We start from the raw sequence: 25,055 nt of genomic DNA, 5'->3' as shown, positions 1-25,055 counted from the left end.
TGCCGGGCCGAACGGAAGGATGCCGAGCCGACCTGACATTCGGCCAAGAGCTTCCCGGGCCGGACAGAAGACAACCCGATCATGGGCGGGTTTCCGACGCTCATAGTGAAAAGGGTCACCTGGCCGAGCGAATAGCCCGCTCGGCCGAAGCATAAAAGCATCGTTGCTATGGAACACTCTCAGCCGAGCACCCGGGCAGACCTATGCCTGCCGAGCGGCTGGCCGCTCGGCGAGGGAACAGAAGAGACAAAAGGACAAAGGAAACATCGGGGGAACATCTCCTGACAGCGGGTATGTTCAACGACCAGGTCATACATAAGATCTTACAACAGAGGATCCCGCTGTCCCATCATAGATGTGCTCGGACTGTAACAGTATGGTGTCAGATAAGCTCTTCTGACAAGCCCATACCGAGGTATGGATAGAGGACACGTATGCACCTCGGTATGTGTGCCCGAGCCTCTTCACAGCTCTATATAAAGGGTCCTCACCCTTCGCCGGAGGTACGCGCTCTTGGATTTTTGGAGCCACCTTTTGCTGTCCACTTACCTGACTTGAGCGTCGGAGGGTCGCCGCCGGGAACCCCTTCCCGGCCCGACTTCTGTGCAGGTTCGCTGGAGATTCGTGCGACCCAACGGAAGCCTACACCATCGACTAGGAGTGCGCCACGTGCCCAGCGTCCTTTGGTTCGGCGGTTCGGACAGGATCAATTTGGCGCCGTCTGTGGGAACGCTCCTGCATCCGATCGGCAGCCATGGACGAGGCTGGACGACAACACTTGGTGACGCTCTCGAACGAGGAACTTGACGCTCTGATCGAGATAAGGGCCGCCAAGCTCGTGGAGCAAAAACAAAAAGCCACAGCCGAGCGGCCGGAGCAGCAAGCAACATCGGCGTCTGGTGGTCGAGCGGAAGCACCACCGACCACCGTTGCATTTCATCGAGCCCTATTCCGCACCCCTGAAGTCGTACCAGCTCATAGGGATAGGGGATCTTCTTCGGAGGAAGTGCCTAGGCGAGATGACAGAAAGGGGAAAGCCCCCCGAACGGACGCATCTCCCGAGCGGATCAATCGCCAATTTTCAGAAGCTATTCTACGAGATCCTCTGCCAAAGCACTACGCGCCTCCGACGATCGGTGAGTACAATGGGACAACCGACCCAGATGATCATCTGGGTAAGTTCGATAACACAGTTACTCTCCATCAATACACAGATGGAGTAAAGTGCCGGGTTTTTCTTACCACTCTCTCGGGATCGGCTCAACGGTGGTTTCGGAGATTGCCGGACGGATCCATCACGAACTTCAAAGATTTTCGAACGGCCTTCCTTCACCATTTTGCAAGCAGTCGACGCTACCAGAAAACGAGCGTGAGCTTGTTCGCCATCAAGCAAGAAACCCGTGAATCGCTTCGAGCTTACATCCAGCGGTTCAACCAAGTAGCGATGGACATTCCAACGGCCACCTCGGAAACCATGATGAATGCCTTCACACAAGGCCTGGTGGATGGGGATTTCTTCCGATCGCTCATCCGAAAGCCGCCCCGAGACTATGATCACATGCCTCCCCTTCAGAGAAATACATGGCTGTTACTGATCGGCCAGTGGTCCCCGAGCAGCAGATCACCTTGACGGGCCACCTTGCAAAAGCTTGGGAGGACGCTCAGCGTCGCATAAAAGAGATGACTCCGGGGCAGCTCGGCGACAGCAACCTCCAACAGGTACATCAAGCCGAAGGTGCTGGAGGATTGGTGCAAGAGCTACGGTATCGAGCAACACTTCACGTCCGTGGCGTATCCCCAAAGCAACGGTCAAGCCGAAGTAGCCAATCGGGAAATTCTTCGTATTCTGCGCGCTCGGCTCGACCATTCAGGAGGAAGTTGGCCGGATGAAGTGCTGGGCGTCTTGTGGGCCATCCGGACGACTCCGAAGGAAGGGACGGGCGTCACACCATTCCATTTGGTGTATGGTGGCGAGGCAGTTATTCCGGTTGAAGTCGGCGTCGAGTCCGTCCGGATTCAGAGTTATGATGATGGCAACGCCGAACGGAGGAACATGGAGCTGGATTTGGTCGACGAGGAGCGAGCCAAGGCGTCCGTTCGGCTGATGGTATACCGGCAGCGGATGAAGCAAAATTACAACCGCCGTGTAATCCCCAGATCATTCCAGGTCGGCGATCTTGTCTGGAAGAAAGTCAAGCCGGTCGGTGATGTCGGCAAGTTAGAAGCTCCATGGGCGGGCCCCTTCAAGGTTATTGAGAAGCTCCGATCGGGAGCATATTATTTGGAGGATGAAGACGGGCGGCACCTGGATCGACCGTGGAGTGCGAATCATCTCCAGCCTTATCGAGCGGGGTGAAAGGTGCACGAATGTAAATCATTTTTGTATATGTTAGTCGCCCATGTCCTTGTAATGCAGGAAGCGAAATTAATGCAAAGGATGGCCAATGGATTCGCCGATCGGCAGCGTAAAAATTAACCTTGAAGACCGTCGAGCTCCGACGTTAAATATCGAGAGACGAGCCGGCGTCTATAAACCCTCCGAGCGGAAAACCGTCGAGCTCCGACGTTAAATATCGAGAGACGAGCCGGCGTCTATAAACGTCCGAGCGGAAGATCGTCGAGCTCCGACGTTAAATATCGAGAGACGAGCCGGCGTCTATAAACCCTCCGAGCGGAAGACCGTCGAGCTCCGACGTTAAATATCGAGAGACGAGCCGACGTCTATAAACGTCCGAGCGGAAGAGCCGAGCTCCGACGTTAAATATCGAGACGAGCCGACGCCTATAAACGCCCGAGCGGAAGACCGCCGAGCTCCGGCGTTAAATATCGAGAGATGAGCCGGCGTTTATAAACGCGTCCGAGCGGAAGACCGCCGAGCTCCGACGTTAAATATCGAGCCGGCGTCTATAAAGCGTCCGAGCGGAAGACCGCCGAGCTCCGACGTTAAATATCGAGACGAGCCGGCGTCTATAAACGTCCGAGCGGAAGCCCGCCGAGCTCCGACGTTAAATATCGAGAGACGAGCGGCGTCTATAAACGCTCCGGGAAGCCCGTCGAGCTCGGCGTTAAATATCGAGAGACGAGCCGGCGTCTATAAACGTCCGAGCGGAAGACCGTCGAGCTCCGACGTTAAATATCGAGAGACGAGCCGGCGTCTATAAACGTCCGAGTGGAAGACCGTCGAGCTCCGACGTTAAATATCGAGAGACGAGCCGGCGTCTATAAACGTCCAAGCGGAAGCCCGTCGAGCTCCTGTTGGTGCAATATCCTTTAGGTTAAGGTTGACTGAATTGACCAAGCTTGGGTCTTGGTCATAGTTTCGATGTTTGACAATACATGTAGACACATGGACAATGCAGGTGCAGTTGTTCATGTGGGGAGATTCTGATCAGGGATTGATCAGTGTTATTAAAGGAGAGTCAAGTAGGTCAAGAGTGACCGGATACCTGACTAGGAAGTCCTAACTGGTATGTTAGGCAGCAGAAGTGAAAGTCCTGGTGAGTGAAGCTAAGCAGATTGGAAATCCTGGTGAGTGAAGCCAGGTGAAAGTCCTAGTGAGTGAAGCTAGGCAGAAGGAAATCCTGGTGAGTGAAGCCAGGTGAAAGTCCTGGTGAGTGAAGCCAGGCAAGGGAAAATCCAGATGGATCAAGGATGATCAGACATCTGGTGGAAGTCCAAGTACGACAAGAGAGTGACCGGATACTTGGCACGACGAGTAAAGTCCAAGTGGGTCAAAGGGATTGACCAGACACTTGGTGGGAAGTCCTAGCAGGTCAAAGGAGTGACCAGATGCTAGGCATGATGTATCAACAGGTCAAGGTTGACCGGATGTTGGTTTGAGAGGCTTGGGACTTGGTTTTGGGCAAAAACCAAGTGCTGGATCGATCAGTGGATCGATCCAGGAGCTGGATCGATCAGTGGATCGATCCAGGAGCTGGATCGATCAGTGGATCGATCCAGACTTGTCCAAGCGATCAGAAAGCCTGGATCGATTGGGACGCGGCTGCTTCGCGCGATAAGCGCTGGATCGATCCGTGGATCGATCCAGGCATTTTTCCAGAGCACAGAGGCGCTCTGGATCGATCCGTGGATCGATCCAAAGCCTCCCCGATCGATTGGGAATATTCGAATCGATCGGGATCCGACCGTTGCGTCGTATTTGAGCTGCAGGCGTGCGTTGGCTGCAGTATCTCTTCACCGTTTCATCTCAGATCTTCGCCAGCTCCTCCACAGCACTCTCAAAGCTCGTGATCGCCAGTTCTTGAAGGTTCTTGGAAGCTCTCCGAGTCAAGAGGCGGATCAAAGGCAAGAAGAGAAGCTAGGGTTAGGGTTTTCTGCATTCATTGTAAGCTTTGTGCTTGTATTTTGTTTCCCTTTCCTTCTTCTTGTACCGAGAGTCTTGTAGGGCTTCTCCGCCCTCGGTAGTTACCGAAAAGGAGTGTTTCATAGTGGAGGGTGCGTGCGTGGTGTGGATCCTTGGATTAGTCACCTCCTTTGGAGGTGGATACCAAGTAAAATCCTAGTGTTAGCATGGTTGTATTTGTTTCTGTATTTTCCGCTGCATATTCTTGAAGAAACAAGCAACGCCGAGCAACGCCAAGCACCGAGCGAACGCGACGAGCTATTCACCCCCCCCCCCCTCTAGCTACTTTTGGTCCTAACAAGTGGTATCAGAGCAAGGCCGCTCTTCACCGGAATCATCGCCGGAAGGGTCAAGCATATCAAGAAAAGCTAGAGGGTAAAGAAGTTGGAGCAAATTCTTCAAGTTCAAGACTTTATCAAGCTAAACTTCAAGATGCAATTCCAAGATGGACTTGGATTTGACACAAGGGTGGCTCCACCATACACTTCCACGAGTTTCGATTCTTGGAAATCAAGAATCGAAAATTTTCTTATGATGGAGATAGAGCAATGGTTTGCTCTAATGGAAGGCTTCGAGGCTCCAAGAAATTCAAAGGGCAAAGTTTTCAAGAGGAGCAAGTGGAGCCAAGAGCAAGTCCAAAGGTGCGAGGCCAATGACAAAGTGACCAAGCTCTTGGTCAATTTATTGCCAAGCACCATCCTTTGCAAAATTGGAGAATTTGAAGATGCAAAGGAACTATGGAGTAAATTGGCCAAGCTTCATGAAGAGATCCCCTCCACTGTACAAGATCATGAAGAATCCAGAGAGGGTGACTCTTTGGAGCAAGACCAAGAGGAGGACTCCGAGGTTGAGAGATGCTCAACCTCCGAAGAAGAGGAAATCCAAGAAGCTTCATCCTCAAGGGAATGCAACGAAGGGAACAAGGAGGGAGCATACTCCTTGTTTCATATTCAAGATGATGAAGCCTCCACCTCTAGGATTGAGGGGGAACAATCCTTGGTGACGCCGGATCAAGAAGAAGAAGAAGCTTCTACATCCGGATCGAGAGAAGGAGAGGAGGAAGAAGCTTCTACCTCCACAAGTCAAGAAAAATCAAATGGAGGAGAATCAAGGTCCGATCAAAAGGAAGCTTCTACCTCCAGATCCAAAGGAAAAGATGTCACCCCTACAAGTAAAGGTATAAATATTTCAATTAATAATAAAAATCATATTATATGCTTTGAATGTAGGGAACATGGGCACTACAAGAGCAAGTGTCCTAAATTGGCCAAGAAAAAGGGCCAAGTGGCATTAAAGGGCAAGGAGAAGCCCAAGGAGACCAACCCCGGGACAAAGAAGGGCAAGGAGCACATTGTGTGCTTCTCGTGTCAACAGAAAGGGCATTACCGAAGTCAATGCCCCAAGGGGAAGAAGATGGTCAAGGCTCAAGGAGGCACCAGTCAAGGGGGAGCCTCCAAGGTCAAGAAGAAGGTAACATTTATTGAGTCTACCCCTTTACATTATGGTAAAAAGCATGATAATTCAAATTTTTATCATTTTAATGCAATTTACCATAAGAATAGAAAGCATGAGGGCTTTAAGGAAAAGCATGTGGCCCTACATGCTAAAACTACTACACCTAAGGCTAGGAATGTAGGTAAAAGTCTATGCAAGAACTCTAAGGATTGTAGCTACAAGCCTAGAAACAAAAATGCTCATGGACTTAATGGAAAACCAAAAACTAAGGACTTAGTGATGGAAAATCAAGTCTTGAGGTCAAGACTTGATAAAATGGAAAAGACCCTAAAAATGATGGAAAATATCCTATTAGGGCAAAATGAGCATAACCTAGGTTTAGGGGTACAAAAGCCATCCAATGGCCATAGAGGTTTGGGATACAAACCAAAGGCTAAGAAGGGTGTGCCCTCTTACCATAGAGTTCCATATAGTTATGGAACAAATTCTAGGTCTAGTGGTCAAACCAAGAATACTAGGGAAGTCATCCCTAAGAGTATTTTTGCAACCAAAGTGACTAAGACTTCTAAGAAGTCTAAGAAAGTCACTAACAAGGCTACGAGGGAAGATATCCCTAGAGTTGACCTAGAAATTGTGGCTAAGGCTTCTAAGAAGCCTAACAAGGTCACTAGGAAGGTATCTAGGGAAGTTATCCCTAGTGAGTACCTAGAGTATCCAAGGAGCACCAATAGGTGTTGGGTTCCTAGGAGCATCTTCTCTATCCCATAGATGGGTTAGAGAGTGTCAACTCCGATTAGAAGGGTAGTTAACCCAACTTTGAGGAAATTGACACTCAAGGAGCATTTTCAAGGTTTTTGTTAACCTTTGAAAATGAAATGGAACTAATATTTACTCCTTGAAAGAGTAAAATGTGCCTATTGGTGGAATAATTGATTTTATCTTAAAATGGCACAAATTGGAAATTCATAGAGAAATACCAAGTTGGGATTTTGGTATTCTCTTAAAATGTAAGGCAACCCAGGCCTTAATTTAAAAGTGTTGCTCTTGTGGAAAAATGAAATATGCCAACATTTGAGGAATATGCTTAATTTCAATTGGCATAAATTTATCAAGGGAATTAGAAATGCCAATTTAAGGTTTGGCATTGTCTTGGAGCAATTTAGGGCAATATAGGTTTAAGTTGAAACTAGTGGTATTTTAAGTTAGCTAAGTGGTTAAGGATACTTAGATAGATAATCTAGGTATATTTTATTTATGCTAAATCTTGCCATGATTGTTTGCCCATCATATGCCATGACATCATGTCTATTTTTGCATTCATTGTTTTATTATGAAAAATCCAAAAATACCATGTCATGACATTCATACATCATGTAGTTATAGGATATTTTCTTTTGAAAATTATCTCCTTTTTGATGTATGTCATAACATAATCATGCATTAAGTTTAATTTCTTGTACTTAAGGATAAATGGCATTCAACAACACTTTTTAACAAGTGACATCCTAGGTGGATGTCTAATAACTCTAGAATGCCTAGATAGATATGCATGATCCCTAGATTAAGGCAAAATCAAAATCTTACATCTCACAAGGACTATAAGGTGACTTTTATGTGTTTTGTCCACAATAGATACAAGTGAGATGTTAGGATGATGAACAAAACTCTACATGTTGATTTAGTGCATTCTTTTGAGTTTTAGGTTCATCAAAACACATAGTTATGTGTTTTCCCATCATTGGGAAAGCTAATGTACAAGTCATGTGCATTAAGCCCAAGGAATGTGATGGGATATTGGTTTTGAAAATTATTTTAAAAGACTTTTGGAAAACCTTGGTGAAGGCTATCTTTTGATAATAATCACCATTGAATAGTTAGACACAAACTTGAAGAAAACGCTAAAGTTTTAGCATGTTTTCAAGTTTGTGTCAATATTTGAAAATATGAAGTATTTTCATAGAAAACTATTTTTCCATGATAAAGTATGCCCTAAATAATGTCTATATGAAATTTAATGATTTTTAGATTTTTGTAGAATTTTCTAGGGGTTTCTGAAATTGGCTGAATTTGAAATTCAGCAACTATCAGAGCTCCAATCGATCCATGGATCGATTGGAGTGCCTGAATCGATCCGTGGATCGATCCAGAAGGCAATTCTCGCGAGCAGAAGCTCACTGGATCGATCAGCCGATCGATCCACACATCCTGAATCGATCAGTGGATCGATTCAAATAGGTTGAATCGATTGGAACCCAACTCCAATCGATCCAGGATGCTGATTTTGGCTGGGAAGGTCTGATTTCAGCACTCTAAACCTATTTTAGTCAATGTAACCATTCCTAACCCCTCAAAATACATTTGTATACATAAAAAGGGTGTTTTCATGTTGAAAACAAGGATGGATTGGTTAACGAAGACTAAGTAGAAGTTTAGGTTGAGGTTGTTTCAAATATTGAACATTTAAACCTCAAAACTTCTAAAATTTGGGTTTCCTAAAGGTTTAGGAATTCCAAGTCATTGTTGGTGCAATGATAGAAGTTACCACCATGTCTTTAGGGGGAGGGACTCTTTAAAGACATGAAAAATTATTTTTCATGAACCTTGGAAGGTGGTTAACCTTCTGTTAAGAACATGCTCAAGGTTGAGCGTTTGAACTTTAATGGGGAGTGGATATCCTCATTGTTCAAGTGGGTTCTAGTGGATAATGCTCAAGGATGGGCATTTGCCTACATTGGGGGAGAATGTAAGGTTAAGGATAATGAAGGGTATGGGACCTTCATTATCGTGTTGACCACAACGAGTGAAGTTGTGAACAACGATGAGCAACTCTTCAGGGGGAGAGTTTTCAACAATGGGGCATTTGTTGAAGTGTGCCTAAAATTGAGGCATGGGTTGATGTGTGCTCAAAGATGGGTTGATGTGTGCCAATAGGGGGAGAATGTGTGGTTTAAGCTAGGCTTTCATTACCTATGGGGGAGCTCATAGGGGGAGAATGAAGGGAACCAACATTCATACTTTTGGCATGAATGGAGTTAAGGCTATGGGACTAGCTTAACTCAGAATGGTCCTAACTTAAAGGTATTGTCAAACATCAAAAAGGGGGAGATTGTTGGTGCAATATCCTTTAGGTCAAGGTTGACTGAGTTGACCAAGCTTGGGTCTTGGTCATAGTTTCGATGTTTGACAATACATGTAGACACATGGACAATGCAGGTGCAGTTGTTCATGTGTGATCAGTGTGATTGAAGGAGAGTCAAGTAGGTCAAGAGTGACCGGATACCTGACTAGGAAGTCCTAACTGGTATGTTAGGCAGCAGAAGTGAAAGTCCTGGTGAGTGAAGCTAGGCAGATTGGAAATCCTGGTGAGTGAAGCCAGGTGAAAGTCCTAGTGAGTGAAGCTAGGCAGAAGGAAATCCTGGTGAGTGAAGCCAGGCAAGGAAAAATCCAGATGGATCAAGGATGATCAGACATCTGGTGGAAGTCCAAGTAGGACAAGAGAGTGACCGGATACTTGGCACGACGAGTAAAGTCCAAGTGGGTCAAAGGGATTGACCAGACACTTGGTGGGAAGTCCTAGCAGGTCAAAGGAGTGACCAGATGCTAGGCATGATGTATCAACAGGTCAAGGTTGACCGGATGTTGGTTTGAGAGGCTTGGGACTTGGTTTTGGGCAAAAACCAAGTGCTGGATCGATCAGTGGATCGATCCAGGCCTTTCCTAGCGAACAGAGAGCCTCTGGATCGATCCAGATGTCCAAATCGATCAGTGGATCGATTGGGACGCGGCTGCTTTGCGCGATAAGCGCTGGATTGATCCGTGGATCGATCCAGGCGTTTTTCCAGAGCACAGAGGCGCTCTGGATCGATCCGTGGATCGATCCAAAGCCTCCCCGATCGATTGGGAATATTCGAATCGATCGGGATCCGACCGTTGCGTCGTATTTGAGCTGCAGGCGTGCGTTGGCTGCAGCATCTCTTCACCGTTTCATCTCAGATCTTCGCCAGCTCCTCCACAGCACTCTCAAAGCTCGTGATCGCCAGTTCTTGAAGGTTCTTGGAAGCTCTCCGAGTCAAGAGGCGGATCAAAGGCAAGAAGAGAAGCTAGGGTTAGGGTTTTCTGCATTCATTGTAAGATTTGTGCTTGTATTTTGTTTCCCTTTCCTTCTTCTTGTACCGAGAGTCTTGTAGGGCTTCTCCGCCCTCGGTAGTTACCGAAAAGGAGTGTTTCATAGTGGAGGATGCGTGCGTGGTGTGGATCCTTGGATTAGTCACCTCCTTTGGAGGTGGATACCAAGTAAAATCCTAGTGTTAACATGGTTGTATTTGTTTCTGTATTTTCCGCTGCATATTCTTGAAGAAACAAGCAACGCCGAACAACGCCAAGCACCGAGCGAACGCGACGAGCTATTCACCCCCCCCCCCTCTAGCTACTTTTGGTCCTAACAGCTCCGACGTTAAATATCGAGAGACGAGCCGGCGTCTATAAACCCTCTGAGCGGAAGACTGTCGAGCTCCGACGTTAAATATCGAGAGACGAGCCGGTGTCTATAAACGTCCGAACGGAAGACCGTCGAGCTCCGACGATAAATATCGAGAGACGAGCCAGCGTCTATAAATTCCCGAGCGGAAGGCCGTCGAGCTCCGACGTTAAATATCGAGAGACGAGCCGGCATCTATAAACGTCCGAGCGGAAGACCGTCGAGCTCCGACGTTAAATATCGAGAGACGAGTCGGCGTCTATAAACGTCCGAGCGAAAGACCGTCGAGCTCCGACGTTAAATATCGAGAGACGAGCCGGCGTCTATAAACCCTCCGAGCGGAAGACCCTTCGAGCTCCGACGTTAAATATCGAGAGACAAGACGGCGTCTATAAACGTCCGAGCGGAAGACCGTCGAGCTCCGACGTTAAATATCGAGAGACGAGCCGGCGTCTATAAACGTCCGAGCGGAAGACCGTCGAGATCCGACGTTAAATATCGAGAGACGGCGTCTATAAACGTCCCGGGCGGAAGACCGCCGAGCTCCGACGTTAAATATCGAGACGAGCCGGCGTCCATAAACTCTGCGGAAGGCCGCCGAGCTCCGACGTTAAATATCGAGACGAGCGGCGTCTATAAACTCCCGAGCGGAAGGCCGCCGAGCTCCGGCGTTAAATATAGAGAGACGAGCCGAGTCTATAAACGTCCGAGGGAAGCCCGTCGAGTCTCACGCAATAAGAAGGGCAAGTCCTCTGAAACGCCCGACGGAAGACCGCCGAGCTCCGGCGTTAAATATCGAGAGACGGCGTCTATAAACGTCCGAGCGGAGACCGTCGAGCTCGACGTTAAATATCGAGACGAGCCGGCGTCTATAAACGCCCGGGCGGAAGCCGTCGAGCTCCGACGTTAAATATCGAGACGAGCCGGCGTCTATAAACGCCCGGCGGAAGCCCGCCGAGCCTCGACGCTAAATATCGAGACGAGCCGCGTTATAAACGCCCGAAGCGGAAGACCGCCGAGCTCCGGCAATATCGAGACGAGCCGTTATAAACGCCCGAGCGGAAGACCGCCGACCTCGACGTTAAATATCGAGACGCAGCCGGCGTCTATAAACGTCCGAGCGCAAGACCGTCGAGCCCGGCATTAAATATCGAGACGAGCCGGCGTCTATAAACCCTCCGAAGGAAGACCGTCGAGCCCGGCGTTAAATATCGAGACGAGCCGGCGTCTATAAACCCTCCGAGCGGAAGACCGTCGAGCTCCGACGTTAAATATCGAGAGACGAGCCGGTGTCTATAAACTCCCGAGTGGAAGGCCGTCGAGCTCCGACGTTAAATATCGAGAGACGAGCCGGTGTCTATAAACGTCCGAGCGGAAGACCGTCGAGCTCTGACGTTAAATATCGAGAGACGAGCCGGCGTCTATAAACGTCCGAGCGGAAGACCGTCGAGCTCTGACGTTAAATATCGAGAGACGACCCGGCGTCTATAAACCCTCCGAGCGGAAGACCGTCGAGCTCCGACGTTAAATATCGAGTGACGAGCCGGCGTCTATAAGTGCGGTTCGAGTGGGCTGAATGCATGCTAGATTACATTTGAGACAGTTGTACCTTAATGTGTTAACAGAATGTTATACTTTGATTTTGATATCTATTAGCTAGCTTTTGATGTAAAAAGAATATTTGGGGTATTTTATGGATATTGTTGTAAGAAGATTATTTATATAATTTGTGAATATTTGTGTATTTTATGGATATTATTGAATGTAGAATATTTGTACAATTTGTGAATATTTGTGTATTTTTTTTTGTTATTGTCGGTTTTAAAATCAAATCTGTGCTGTTAGAAAAAAATACATATTACATCGGTTTTCCACCGATGTAAAACCAGTGTTATAAAGTAATATTACATCGGTGATTTACCGCTGCCAAAACTGGTGTTATTAACATACAATATTACATCGGTTTTACACCGTGTATGAAACGGTGTCGTTAAGTGATACTACACCGGTTAATAACCGATTCGAAAACCGGTGTCGTTAAGTGATACTACACCGGTTTTAACCCGATGTCTAAAATGGCAGACTTTTAACATCGGCTTCATAGACATCGGTCGAAAATCAAATAGACACCGGTGGAAAACCGATGTCTATGAGCGATTTTGTTGTAGTGAATATCGAGAGACGAGCCGGCGTCTATAAACCCTCCGAGCGGAAGACCGTCGAGCTCCGACGTTAAATATCGAGAGACGAGCCGGCGTCTATAAACGTCCGAGCGGAAGACCGTCGAGCTCCGACTTTAAATATCGAGAGACAAGCCGGCGTCTATAAACCCTCCGAGCGGAAGACCGTCGAGCTCCGACGTTAAAAATCGAGAGACGAGCCGGTGTCTATAAACCCTCCGAGCGGAAGACCGTCGAGCTCCGACGTTAAAAATCGAGAGACGAGCCGGCGTCTACAAACCCTTCGAGCGGAAGACCGTCGAGCTCCGACGTTAAAAATCGAGAGACGAGCCGGTGTCTATAAATCATCCGAGCGGAAGACCGTCGAGCTCCGACGTTAAATATCGAGAGACGTTCCGCTCGGCTCAGTACCCAAAGTTACATCAACATCAAGCAAACAACTTCTTTTGTCAAAGTAGGACATATTCGGCCGAGCGGAAAAGTCACGCAAAAAACTTCGTAAAAAATTCCTTGCGAAACGCAAGAGAGGTGGGATGAGAGGCGATTAACAAGGAGAAGCGGAGGATGGTTTCTTGGATGCGCCGCTTGGCACTACGGGTGTCCAGTCAGTCGGACTATGCGCCTCCTTCGACTAGACTTGAAGGGGAGGCATGTGATCCGGTGGTAAGGACAGGGGACCCTCATGGGCGGAGGGTCAAAGACACGTGGAGGTCAACCCCAAGTTCGCGCCGAACGAAGGATGCCGGGCCGAACAGAAGGATGCCGGGCCGAATGGAAGGATGTCGGGCCGAATGGAAGGATGCCCTGCCGAACGGAAGCATGTCGGGCTGAACGGAAGGATGCAGGGCCGAACGGAAGGATGCAGAGCCGAACGGAAGGATGCCGGGCCGAACGGAAGGATGCCGAGCCGACCTGACATTCGGCCAAGAGCTTCCCGGGCCGGACAGAAGACAACCCGACCATGGGCGGGTTTCCGACGCTCATAGTGAAAAGGGTCACCTGGCCGAGCGGATAGCCCGCTCGGCCGAAGCATAAAAGCATCGTTGCTGTGGAACACTCTCAGCCGAGCACCCGGGCAGACCTATGCCTGCCGAGCGGCTGGCCGCTCGGCGAGGGAACAGAAGAGACAAAAGGACAAAGGAAACATCGGGGGAACATCTCCTGACAGCGGGTATGTTCAACGACCAGGCCATACGTAAGATCTTACAACAGAGGATCCCGCTGTCCCATCATAGATGTGCTCGGACTGTAACAGTATGGTGTCAGGTAAGCTCTTCTAACAATCCCATACCGAGGTATGGATAGAAGACACGTATGCACCTCGGTATGTGTGCCCGAGCCTCTTCACGGCTCTATATAAAGGGTCCTCACCCTTCGCCGGAGGTACGCGCTCTTGGATTTTTGGAGCCACCTTTTGCTGTCCGCTTACCTGACTTGAGCGTCGGAGGGTCGCCGCCGAGAACCCCTTCCCGGCCTGACTTCTGTGCAGGTTCGCCGGAGATTCGTGCGACCCAACGGAAGCCTACACCATCGACTAGGAGTGCGCCACGTGCCCAGCGTCCTTTGGTTCGGCGGTTCGGACAGGATCGAATCGAAGCAAATCCCAGCAAGGTGAAAGCTCTACAAGACATGCCGCCTCCAAGAAATACAAGGGAAGTGCAACGTTTGACCGGTCGGATAACCGCCCTGTCCTGATTCATATCTAAAACTGCCGACCGGAGCCTTCCTTTTTTCAAAATCTTGCGCAAGGCCACAAGGTTTCACTGGGATGAAGAATGCGATCGGGCGTTCGAGGACTTGAAGGCATATCTGAATTCTCTCCCGGTATTGGCCAAGCCAGCTGCGGGTGAGCCACTTTGTATTTACTTGTCTTCAACCGAGCAAGCAATCGGCTCGGCGTTAGTGAGGGCGAGCGGAGAGGAGCCTGTGTATTTCCTTAGTCACATTTTAAAAGATGCTGAATCTCGCTACACTGGACTCGAAAAGCTGGCTTTTGCTCGGCGCCTTCGCCCATACTTCCTGGCGCATACCATCATTGTCAAAACCAATAGCCCGCTTGGGCGTGTATTATTGAATCCAGAAGCGTCCGGGCGGCTCATCAAATGGACGACGGAGTTAAGTGAATTTGACATCCAATACCAGCCCCGCTTGGCAATCAAAGCGCAATCCTTGGTCGATTTTGTGACTGAGGTGCAGAGGCCGGAGCCGGAAGCTATGTGGAGAGTATATGTGGATGGGTCGTCCACTCGGCTCGGAAGCGGGATTGGAATATTGTTGCTCTCCCCTCAAGAAGAAAAGATGCACTTATCCGTCCGGCTGGATTATAAAGCTACCAACAATGAAGCAGAGTATGAGGCCCTCATAGCCGGCTTGCAGGCAGCTCGGCATGTTGGCGCCGGTCGGGTAATACTTCATTCGGATTCGCAGTTGGCCGCGCAGCAGCTCTCTGGCACTTTTGAAATTAACAGCGCCCGGCTCAAGCTCTATGCTGAAGCGTTTGAGAAACTTAAAGCCAATTTTAGAGAAGTTATTGTCCAGAAGATACCCAGAGCAGAAAATCAAGCAGCCGATGAGTTAGCCAAACTCGCGAGCTCAATAACGCCGGTCGCCATTCAGCAGCCAATTGAAAAAGTACTGTTGGTGGCGCACGTCGACCGGATGGAAGGCCTCACGTTTCCAAGCGACTGGCGGACACCCATCATAGAGTTCCTCCGCTCGGGCGCCACACCATCCAATGAGAATGAAGCCCAGCTGCTAAGGAGGAGAGCCGGTCGGTTCACACTCATCGGAGATCAGCTTTACAAAAAGGCTTTCTCACGCCCGCTGTTGAAATGCGTGAGCTCGGAGGACTCGGCTTACATCCTCCAAGAAGTACATCAAGGATCGTGCGGAGGGCATCCGGGCGGACGATCACTAGCTAAGAAGATCCTGCTAGCTGGATACTTTTGGCCGACTTTACAAGCGGGCGCCGCTCGGACAGTGTCGACATGCCTTTCGTGCCAGAAGTACCATAACTTCTACCACCGACCGGCAGAGGAAATGAAGGCCGCCACTGTGTCTTGCCCGTTCGACCAATGGGGAATGGATATTGTGGGTCTGTTTCCTATGGCGACCGGACAGCGGAAGTTTCTATTAGTGGCGGTTGATTATTTTTCCAAGTGGGTGGAGGCTGAGCCGCTAGCCAAGATCACCGAGCAGATGGTCAAGAAATTTATTTGGCAGAACATCATCTGTCGGTTCGGGAACCCCCGTCGACTTATCTCCGATAATGGGCGGCAATTCACAGGAAAGTTGCTCGAAGATTGGTGCCAAAGCTATGGCATCGAGCAACACTTCACGTCTGTGGCCTATCCCCAAAGTAACGGTCAAGCCGAGGTAGCCAATCGGGAAATTCTTCGCATTCTGCGCGCTCGGCTCGATCACTTGGGAGGAAGTTGGGTAGATGAAGTGCCGGGCGTCTTATGGGCCATCCGAACGACTCCAAAGGAAGGGACGGGCGTCACGCCTTTCCACTTGGTGTATGGCGGTGAAGCGGTCATTCCTGTTGAAGTCGGCGTCGAGTCCGCTCGGATCCAAAATTACGATGAGGACAACGCCGAGCGGAGGAACATGGAGCTGGATTTGGTCGAAGAAGAAAAAGCCAAGGCGTCCGTTCGGCTGATGGCGTACCGGCAGCGGATGAAGCAAAACTACAACCGCCGCGTAATCCCCAGATCATTCCAGGTCGGCGATCTTGTCTGGAAGAAAGTCAAGCCGGTCGGCGACGTTGGCAAGCTAGAGGCACCGTGGGCGGGCCCCTTCAAGGTTATTGAAAAGCTCCGCCCGGGCGCTTATTATTTGGAGGATGAAGACGGGCGTCAACTGGACCGGCCGTGGAGCGCGAATCATCTCCAGCCTTATCGGGCTGGGTGAAAGGTGCACTAATGTAACTTATTTTTGCATATATGTTGGTCGCCCGTACCCTTGTAATGCAGGAAGCAAAATTAATTCAAAGGAGGGCCAATGGGTTTGCCGAGCGGCTGTATTGAAGTTAGCCTTGAAAAAGGCCGTCGAGCTCAGACGTTAAATATCGAGAGACGAGCCGGCGTCTATAAACGTCCGAGCGGAAGACCGTCGAGCTCCGACGTTAAATATCGAGAGACGAGCCGACGTCTATAAAAATTCCGAGCGGAAGGCTGTCGAGCTCCGACGTTAAATATTGAGAGACGAGCCGGCGTCTATAAACGTCCGAGCGGAAGGTCGTCGAGCTCTGACGTTAAATATCGAGAGACGAGCCGGCGTCTATAAACGTCCGAGCGGAAGACCGTCGAGCTCCGACGTTAAATATCGAGAGACGAACCGGCGTCTATAAACGTCCGAGCGAAAGGCCGTCGAGCTCCGACGTTAAATATCGAGAGACGAGTCGGCGTCTATAAACGTCCGAGCGGAAGGCCGTCGAGCTCCGACGTTAAATATCGAGAGACGAGCCGCGTCTATAAACATCCGAGCGGAGGGTCGAGCCGATGTTAAATATCGAGACGAGCCGGCGTCTATAAACGCTCCGAGCGGAAGACGTCGAGCTCGGCGTTAAATATCGAGAGACGAGCCGACGTCTATAAACGCCTCGAGCGGAAGACCGTCGAGCTCCGACGTTAAATATCGAGGGACGAGCCGGCGTCTATAAACGTCCAAGCGGAAGGCCGTCGAGCTCCGGCGTTAAATATCGAGATATGTCGGCGCTTATAAACGTCCGGCGGAAGACCGCTCGAGCTCGGCGTTAAATATCGAGACGAGCGGCGTCTATAAACGTCCGAAGGGAGCCGTCGAACTCCGGCGTTAAATATCGAGACGAGCCGGCGTCTATAAACGTCCGAGCGGAAGGTCGTCGAGCTCCGACGTTAAATATCGAGAGACGAGCCGGCGTCTATAAACGTCCGAGCGGAAGACCGTCGAGCTCCGACGTTAAATATCGAGAGACGAGCCGGCGTCTATAAACGTCTGAGCGGAAGGCCGTCGAGCTCCGACGTTAAATATCGAGAGACGAGCCGGCGTCTATAAACGTCCGAGCGGAAGGTCGTCGAGCTCCGATGTTAAATATCGAGAGACGAGCCAACGTCTATAAACGTCCAAGTGGAAGACCGTCGAGCTCCGACGTTAAATATCGAGAGACGAGCCGGCGTCTATAAACGTCCGAGCGGAAGGTCGTCGAGCTCCGACGTTAAAAATCGAGAGACGAGTCGGCGTCTATAAACGTCCAAGCGGATAACCATCCACGTGATACATTCTGGCGGTAAGAGCCGACCGACGACAAAGCCTGTTCTTGAAGGCCAACATACGGCCGAGCGGCTCGCTTAACGAAAATATATGAAAAACCTTATGAGGTAAGGTGCAAAGCAATAGATGGTTAATAGGAATTAAAGATGTGAGCACATGAACGAGTGACGTTCGTGCGCCGAGCGGCTGCGCAGTTGCATGGCGAAAGACTTTTTGAAGACAATCGGCTTGAGTCCATGTTAAAGTATGAAGCCGAGCGGAGGAGTTTTAAAGAACACTTTAGACATGACGAGAGGAAAATTTCTTGCCAAAACAAAAGTTGAAGGAACGGAAAAAATAATCTATTTATGCCGAGCACTGGGCAAACCAAAAAAGTTACAGCAAAAAATAAGTTGGGCCGAACGGCAAGGGTACAAAAAAGTTGATGAAAAACACTCCTCACGCGTCAAAATCAAAAGGGGCATCAGGGATAGCGCCCATCACGGTAGCCAGATCCTCTGGGGGGATGATCAGCTCGACGGGAAGGTGGCCTTTGGTCTTCAAGTGATCCACAGCCGCCTTGATCGCCTCTTCAAAGGTGAGGGAGATCTTGTCAGTAAATTTCTCCCCAAAGGCATCCGAGCGGACGAATGCCTTCCTCACTTCCTCAGAGCGAGCCGACTCCCTCTCCTGATACTCTTTGAGCGCGGCCTGGGAAGCATCGTTGGCAGCATGGAGAGCCTTTAAGTCTTCATCAAATTTCAGCAGATCGGCCGAGCGGCCCTCCTTCTCGGTGGTCAGAAGGGCATCCAGATCCTTGATGCGTTGCTCTAGCCCTATGATCTCCACCTTCATTCCGTCCATGTCGTCGATGGCCTTGCGCTTCCGAGTAGTCGCCGTCTGGATTTCTTTATCCCGTTTTTTGACCACCGCTTCAAGCCGAGCAACCTCGGCCGCCAGATCGGAAGCGCGTTTCCGTTCGGTTTCTAAGAGCTTTTTGCTCTTCTCTAGAGCAGTCGTTGATTGCCCTTGGTTCGCCTCCGAGAGCTTGAGTTTTTTCATTTCTTCCTCCAGCTCGGCCAGTCGATTGCTGACAGCAATCTGCTCTACCCAACTCTGCAAACGAAGGTAGTTAAGCTAAAGGTTAACAGCTAAAACAAAAAATATCAATCAAGCAGAAAGGCATACCCCGGTCGCCTGCTGCAGGTTACTGTCCCCTAGCTGACTGGGGGACATAAGCGTGACGCGCACGCGCGCGTCCTCCCAAACTTTGGCGAGCGGACCGGTGAGGGTGATCTGCTGCTCGGGAGCCGATGGCCGATCGGCGGCCAATATATATTCCTCCGATGGAAATCTTAGTACGGTTTTAATCACCCTCGGGCCGCTCGAATCATCTTGAGATGCAGCAGCCGGGCCAGAAGACTCGCCGATTGGACCCGGGTAGTCGCCCAATCGTCTAAGGCGACGTAAAGTTCGAGAGGTGGAAGGTTGAGCCTCAACGATGGTTGGCGGCAAGTCAAGTTGAGTTGGCGTATGCTCTGAGGAGACCGCCTCAAAAATCGCAAGAGCATCAGCGCTCCGTTCGGAAAGCTGCTCCCTTTGTGAAGGTTGTGGAGCAGCTTGCTCTAGCCGACGGCGCTTTCGAGTCACCAAAGGTGTCTCGTCGGCCGAACGACCTTCCTCCTCGCCCTGGGCGGATGTTGTGATATTGATTGCAGCTTCGTCAGTAAAGGCGCGGGCAGCCGACGCCTCGGGAGCAACTTGAGTTCCCTCGCTCCCTTCAGTTGCAGAGCCGGTCGGAACCAAACCCCGTTCGGCAACCTCTTTGTCCTTTACCACCTCAATATTGGCGGCTTTCAACTTAAGCTTTTCGGTTGCCTTAGCGCGCCACATAACTTCAGCTGCAGAAACAGAGAACAAATCAGTTAGCACAAAAGAAAAAGGGGGGATAAGAATCGCTTACTCATGCTACAAGGCAGATCGGCTTGGATGGGAGACAAGCCAAATATGTACATTACTCCCGGAAGGAGTAACTTGTCGATATCGTAACGTTGGCCGACCAGCTGGTTCGCCGCATGAAGATACGCCGGATGACTCTTGAATTTGCCGAGTCCCGGTTGAGTCGGCACCGCCGTCTGCCACTTCGTTCGGAAGGCCGGCCGCTCGGGTAGACGCATAAAAAAGAAATGCTCCTTCCAATGTTTATTGGAGCTCGGCATGTTGGTAAATAGGACGAAACCCGACCTAGATTGAAATATGAAGGTCCCCCACTCAAATTGTTTTGGGTAGAAGAAATAGTGGAAGATTTGAGGATCCAAGGGGATATCATTCAACTTGAAAAGGACTATCACCCCGCTCAGCAACCTAATCGAGTTCGGGACTAATTGGTCGAGCGGGAGGCGAAAGTGGTTGCATATTTGGATGATGAACGGATGGGGAGGAAAGCGCAGCCCGACCAAAAATTGATCACGGAAGAAGCAAACGGTGTCGGGCGGCGGATCATTGGGCCGATCGGAAGGAGTGGCTACAACTATTTCGTGGTCGGCTGGAATTTCGTATGTTCGGATGAGACGTAGTGCGTCTTCTTCATCGAATCGGCTCTCCATAGTCATGTACCAGAGACTAGGAGCGCCGACGATAGGCGTAGAGGTACTCGCCATGGTCGAAACAGAAACGATAATCGACAGAAAAACTAAAAGAAAATGCCGACATAATGCAAAAGGAAGCAACACGAGAGGCGGGTAGCTGGAAAGGAAGGCTTACGAGTACAAGGAAGATTGAGGAAAGGAAGAAGATGGCGAGCGCACCAAACAGGCGGTGAATAAGGATCGCCGGAGCAGAAAGAGCAGCGTAAAGACGAAGGAGGATGAAGCAACAGTGCGGCGGAAAATGAGTCGGGGTCTTTATATTGTCGCCCGGGAGCAACCTCCACCGTCCGATCCAGGTCATAAAAAACGAGGTCATCATCCAGCCGTCCATTTCAAACGGCGGCTGTCCCATCGGAAGTGACGCCATCGCCATACGCTGACAAACGCACGATCGCCACGTGTCAGTTGGATACTGGTCGCATTTAATGGGCGCCCCTTACCATGCGCAGAACACATGATGGGCAGTATAGAAGAAGGTTCGGCGTAAATTCCAGGCAATGCAAGGCACGGGCAAGGTACAGCCGAACGGATGAGCATCCCTAAGCCTGGCCGAGCGGATTAACGTAGCAGTCGTTACTCAGTCAGATCGGCAGTCCAGTCAGTCGGACTTCGCCTCCTTCGACTAGACTTGAAGGGGAGGCAAGTGATCCGGCGGTTAGAACAGGGGACCCCCACTCTGAGGGGTCAATGCCACGTTGGAGTCAAAAGGCCAAGTGGCCGACCGGAGAGGCAGGGGCCAACCTCCCGACCGGCCCATGCAGACCGACCGGTGAATAGCCAAGGCAATAGGTGCCCCCACTGAAGTCGTAGTTCCGACGCTCAATGGAACAGTAGCAGGGAGCCGAGCGGAATCCCTAAGAGAAGGTGACATACTGCTAACAGGCCCTGCATAGTACCCTACCGAAAATATCCCCAGCAGATCGATGCATACGGCAGGCCGACGAGAGGGGAATTCCGTCCGGCTGACGCATAAAGCGAGGGCCGTCCGGACGTCACTCCCCGTCCGGACGAACGTACCGGCCTGTGGGGTAGGGAAAGGCAAGGACATCTTCTGACAGCTGTCAAGTCCTATGGCTAGGCCATACTCTACGTCTGACAGCTAGGTGTTCTATTGTCCCATCGAAGACGTGCTTGGACTGTAGCAGTATGGCGTCAGGTAAGTTTTCTGACAAACACATACCGAGGTATGGGCTGCAGACACGTAGGCGTCTCGGTGGATGTGCAGGAGCTCTTTCACCGCTCTATATAAAGAGAGCCTCATACTTCGCCGAGGGTACGCGTTCAAGACCTTTGGAGCTACTTTTTCCACCACCTGCTTACCTGACTTGAGCGTCGGAAGGTCACCGCCGGGAACCCCTTCCCGGCCCGACTTCTGTGCAGGTCCGCCGGAGCATCGTGCCACCAGTCGAAGATCCACGTCAGCAGTCGAAGAGTGTCCCGTGCCCAGTGTCCGTTGATTCAGCATTCGGACAGGATCAAATAGGAAGTGGAATCGATAACGAATTAATTGACAAGGTGTCATTAATGAATTAGCAATATATTTATAATTAATTAATATTAATGATGCTAATTTAATTTTTTTAATATCTTTAATTAATTAATCAATGGGCCCCAATAAAATTGGGGCCCTAGGCATAGGCCTTAATGGCCTATGCATTGAGCCGGGCCTGGTTCAGTTATCCTAAAATTACCTGCAACACAAAAGGAACAACAGTGTAGAACAGAAATGTTGCAGCTGCAAATCCACCAAACAAACATATCTGTAAAAAACACACACAAGAGGAGGAAATGTAGTTTGCTTAGTCAGTATAGCTTAAGCCCTTAGTAAATACATAATGTGTAGAATGCTTACCATTGTGGCAGACCACTTGACTGATTCAAGACCTTTCCTCTCAAAAATAGATCTAAGCATGTTAGGGAATCTGATTATCACAAAACTAACATAATAATGCCTATAAAACAAAACCAATAGATGTGTGGGTTGGATGTACATATTTAAAGGATACATCTCACAAGTACTAACTAGCACCCCAAGTATCCCAAGCATTACAAGTACTTCAACTTGATCTTTCCTCTTAACACACAATTCCTGCATGTTTTTGGAAAGAGGAGGGTTTGATATTTTAACCACATGTTGAATGATGAACTGCTGTTTTGGCTAACCTCACCAACATTGCTGAATGCATAGCTAAATGTCCCAGTAATCACAAGTGCATCGCCAATGATAGGTTTACTTCCATCTGAAACACAAAACATCTACCAAAGTTGCTATCAGGTCATCAAGAGAAAACAAGATTAGTTCTCTGAATTAACAATTTGATAGTTGTTAATGGAACTTTGTACTGAGATAAACTACCTCCACCACCAGATATGTGCGCGTCGGAAAGAAGCACCAAGCCAAGGCCTAACACACACACTGCAACGCCCACAAATTGACATGGAGAATACCTTGTCCCTAGGACAAACCAAGTGAGGATTATGACCCATGGAATAGTCCAGCAATCCAGCAATGTCACACTTGTAATTGAAGAATACTGATAGGCTTTGACTACTGTAACAGATAAATTAAAGCTTTTAATTGTCTTATAGTTTACATCAATGGTTAAGAAAATGGAGCTAGTTGAGGTCATTTCACTCAACATAAGCAGCTGAAAAATCAAATAGGAGGTGGAGAAAAGAGATTACTTAAGTAGTTGCCTTGGACATCAACAATGGCCAAGGCAAGGTACCAGTACCAAGGAACCTGCAAATCCAAACAATGTATCAAAATATCAATTAATGTCATCAGAACTCACACATTAAAAGACTCACCACAAGGTCTCTGCCCCCTGAAGAAGAAAACAGCACCATACACGAGAGACAAAGAAAGGTAAGTAAGCCATGACTGTACATGTTAATGGTGTATCAGTGTTGAGTTTTAATTCACATTATCCCTTATGTTTTTAGTCTCATATTGTTAAGCCAAGAAGGTTGGAAGGCCTTATATATGGAGTCCTTCCATCCATGCTTAGCAATGTTAAGGGGACTTACACGCATGCGCGGGTTGAGCCCAAATCAGGTGGTTTCGGGGAGTTCGAACCGGAAATTCATAAACCGGGCGCGACGCATGCGATCATCGCGCGCAGGTGGGGGGTGCAAATCCCCAGGGAAGCGAAGCAGCGCGACGGCATCTGTTCGGTTCTGTCCGCGTCGCGTGAGGATGCGAAGCAGCACACCCGCGCGTGAGATGAGGAGGCAGAAGCAAAGCGTGCGTCGCTTCCTCTGCACTGCTTCAAGTGTATAAATACACTTCCTCTGCTCCTTCTCAAATCACTCCGAAAAAAGCAAAGCATTCCTCTGCTTTCTTCTTCTTCTTCTTTCCAAGTTCTGAGACTTGGTTCTGCGATCTGAGGTTGAGTTCGAGTGTGGCGCTCGTCTTGGAGTGCACCTACGAACGGCGCGAGCAGTTGTCGGATCTTGGGAGGATTTTGTCAGAGAGCCTCTGCACCGTGGGCGACAATAAATTCTCTAAAGACAGTCGGCAAGTCCGACGCTTCAACCGAAGATACACAAATTCTTAACCTTACTCTTATTACCGTTTATTGTATACTTGTCATTTATTGGTGCAATTATAAATTACTGTGTTAGCGTAATCATATCACAACAATTAGTTCCTTCAAATGCAAAAACACAGAAAGTATGGCATCAGCCATCAGAGAGGCAGATCTCTGAGGAAATGGAGTAAGTGAAAAATGTACCGAGATCTGCTATCAGAGAAGAAGTGAAGCTAGCTACTGCAAGGAAGAAAGAGACAAGCTGGCCAAGGAGTAGGATGAGGACCAGCCTCCATATCCCCTTCCTTTCCATGCTTAAACAGATTACAGGGTTGAAGCTTCAGAATTGTTTGAGATTCAGATGCATCCTTCTCTTAGGTGCTAGAAGAGGAAAAATATACATTCATATATATATATATATATATATATATATATATATATATATATATATATATATATATATATATATATATATATATATATATATATATATATATATTATAAAAAAAGTCAAGTCGGAATTGAAAATATGCAAGTTGTTATTGCTTGGAATATAATAAAGAAAAGGCAGGCAGTATAAGCACGTGAGTTACAGAGGAAACAAATAGGTTGGTGATAAGGTGATTAAGATGAAGCCCCGAAAGCAGGTCAAGGTCGAGGAGACTGATTAGCTGGCAGTTAAAATCAATAAGTAGTCAACTCTTAAGGCCATTAACAGGAGCAGGGGTGCACCTAAATAGTCATATGGTCGATCGGGCCATGAACTGGATGGCCGGTCGGGACCAAATGGTCGATCAGAGTTAAGCAGTCGGCCGAGCTTTGAAGCCCGACCACGGATTCTCTTGCGTATATGCAGAATACGAGAACCCAGCCGATCGGTCCTCCCGGTCAATCGCTTTCCGTATCTAAACCAATGACAGGTGAACAAATCTCAAGGCTAAATATTGATTGGCCCGACCAACTGCTTCGTCCGATCGAAGTTGCGAGTTGATCGAACATGTCATCCCTTCATAGTTATTGAAGAGGCTAAGTGTGTTGAAAAATTGGACTATAAACAAGTAAATAAATTATTATATTCACACTTCAAAGACACTACAATACTTTTGAGGATCACTCACAATTTTAGAGAGGAAAAGAAAAGGAAGATAAAAAACAACTTTCAACTTG

The 25,055-nt window shown here is 48.9% G+C and overlaps 1 pseudogene; it reads right to left on the bottom strand.

The window, feature by feature from the left end:
- LOC122054201 overlaps window positions 1-24,243 on the bottom strand; it is a 29,465-nt pseudogene extending 5,222 nt beyond the window's left edge.
- Window positions 24,244-25,055: the final 812 nt, after the last annotated feature.

The sequence above is a fragment of the Zingiber officinale genome, chromosome 3A, assembly GCF_018446385.1.
Source record: "Zingiber officinale cultivar Zhangliang chromosome 3A, Zo_v1.1, whole genome shotgun sequence".
Lineage (NCBI taxonomy): Eukaryota > Viridiplantae > Streptophyta > Magnoliopsida > Zingiberales > Zingiberaceae > Zingiber > Zingiber officinale.
The sequence above is the reverse complement of the archived record's forward strand: the minus strand, read 5'-3'. Positions and strand labels throughout refer to the sequence as shown.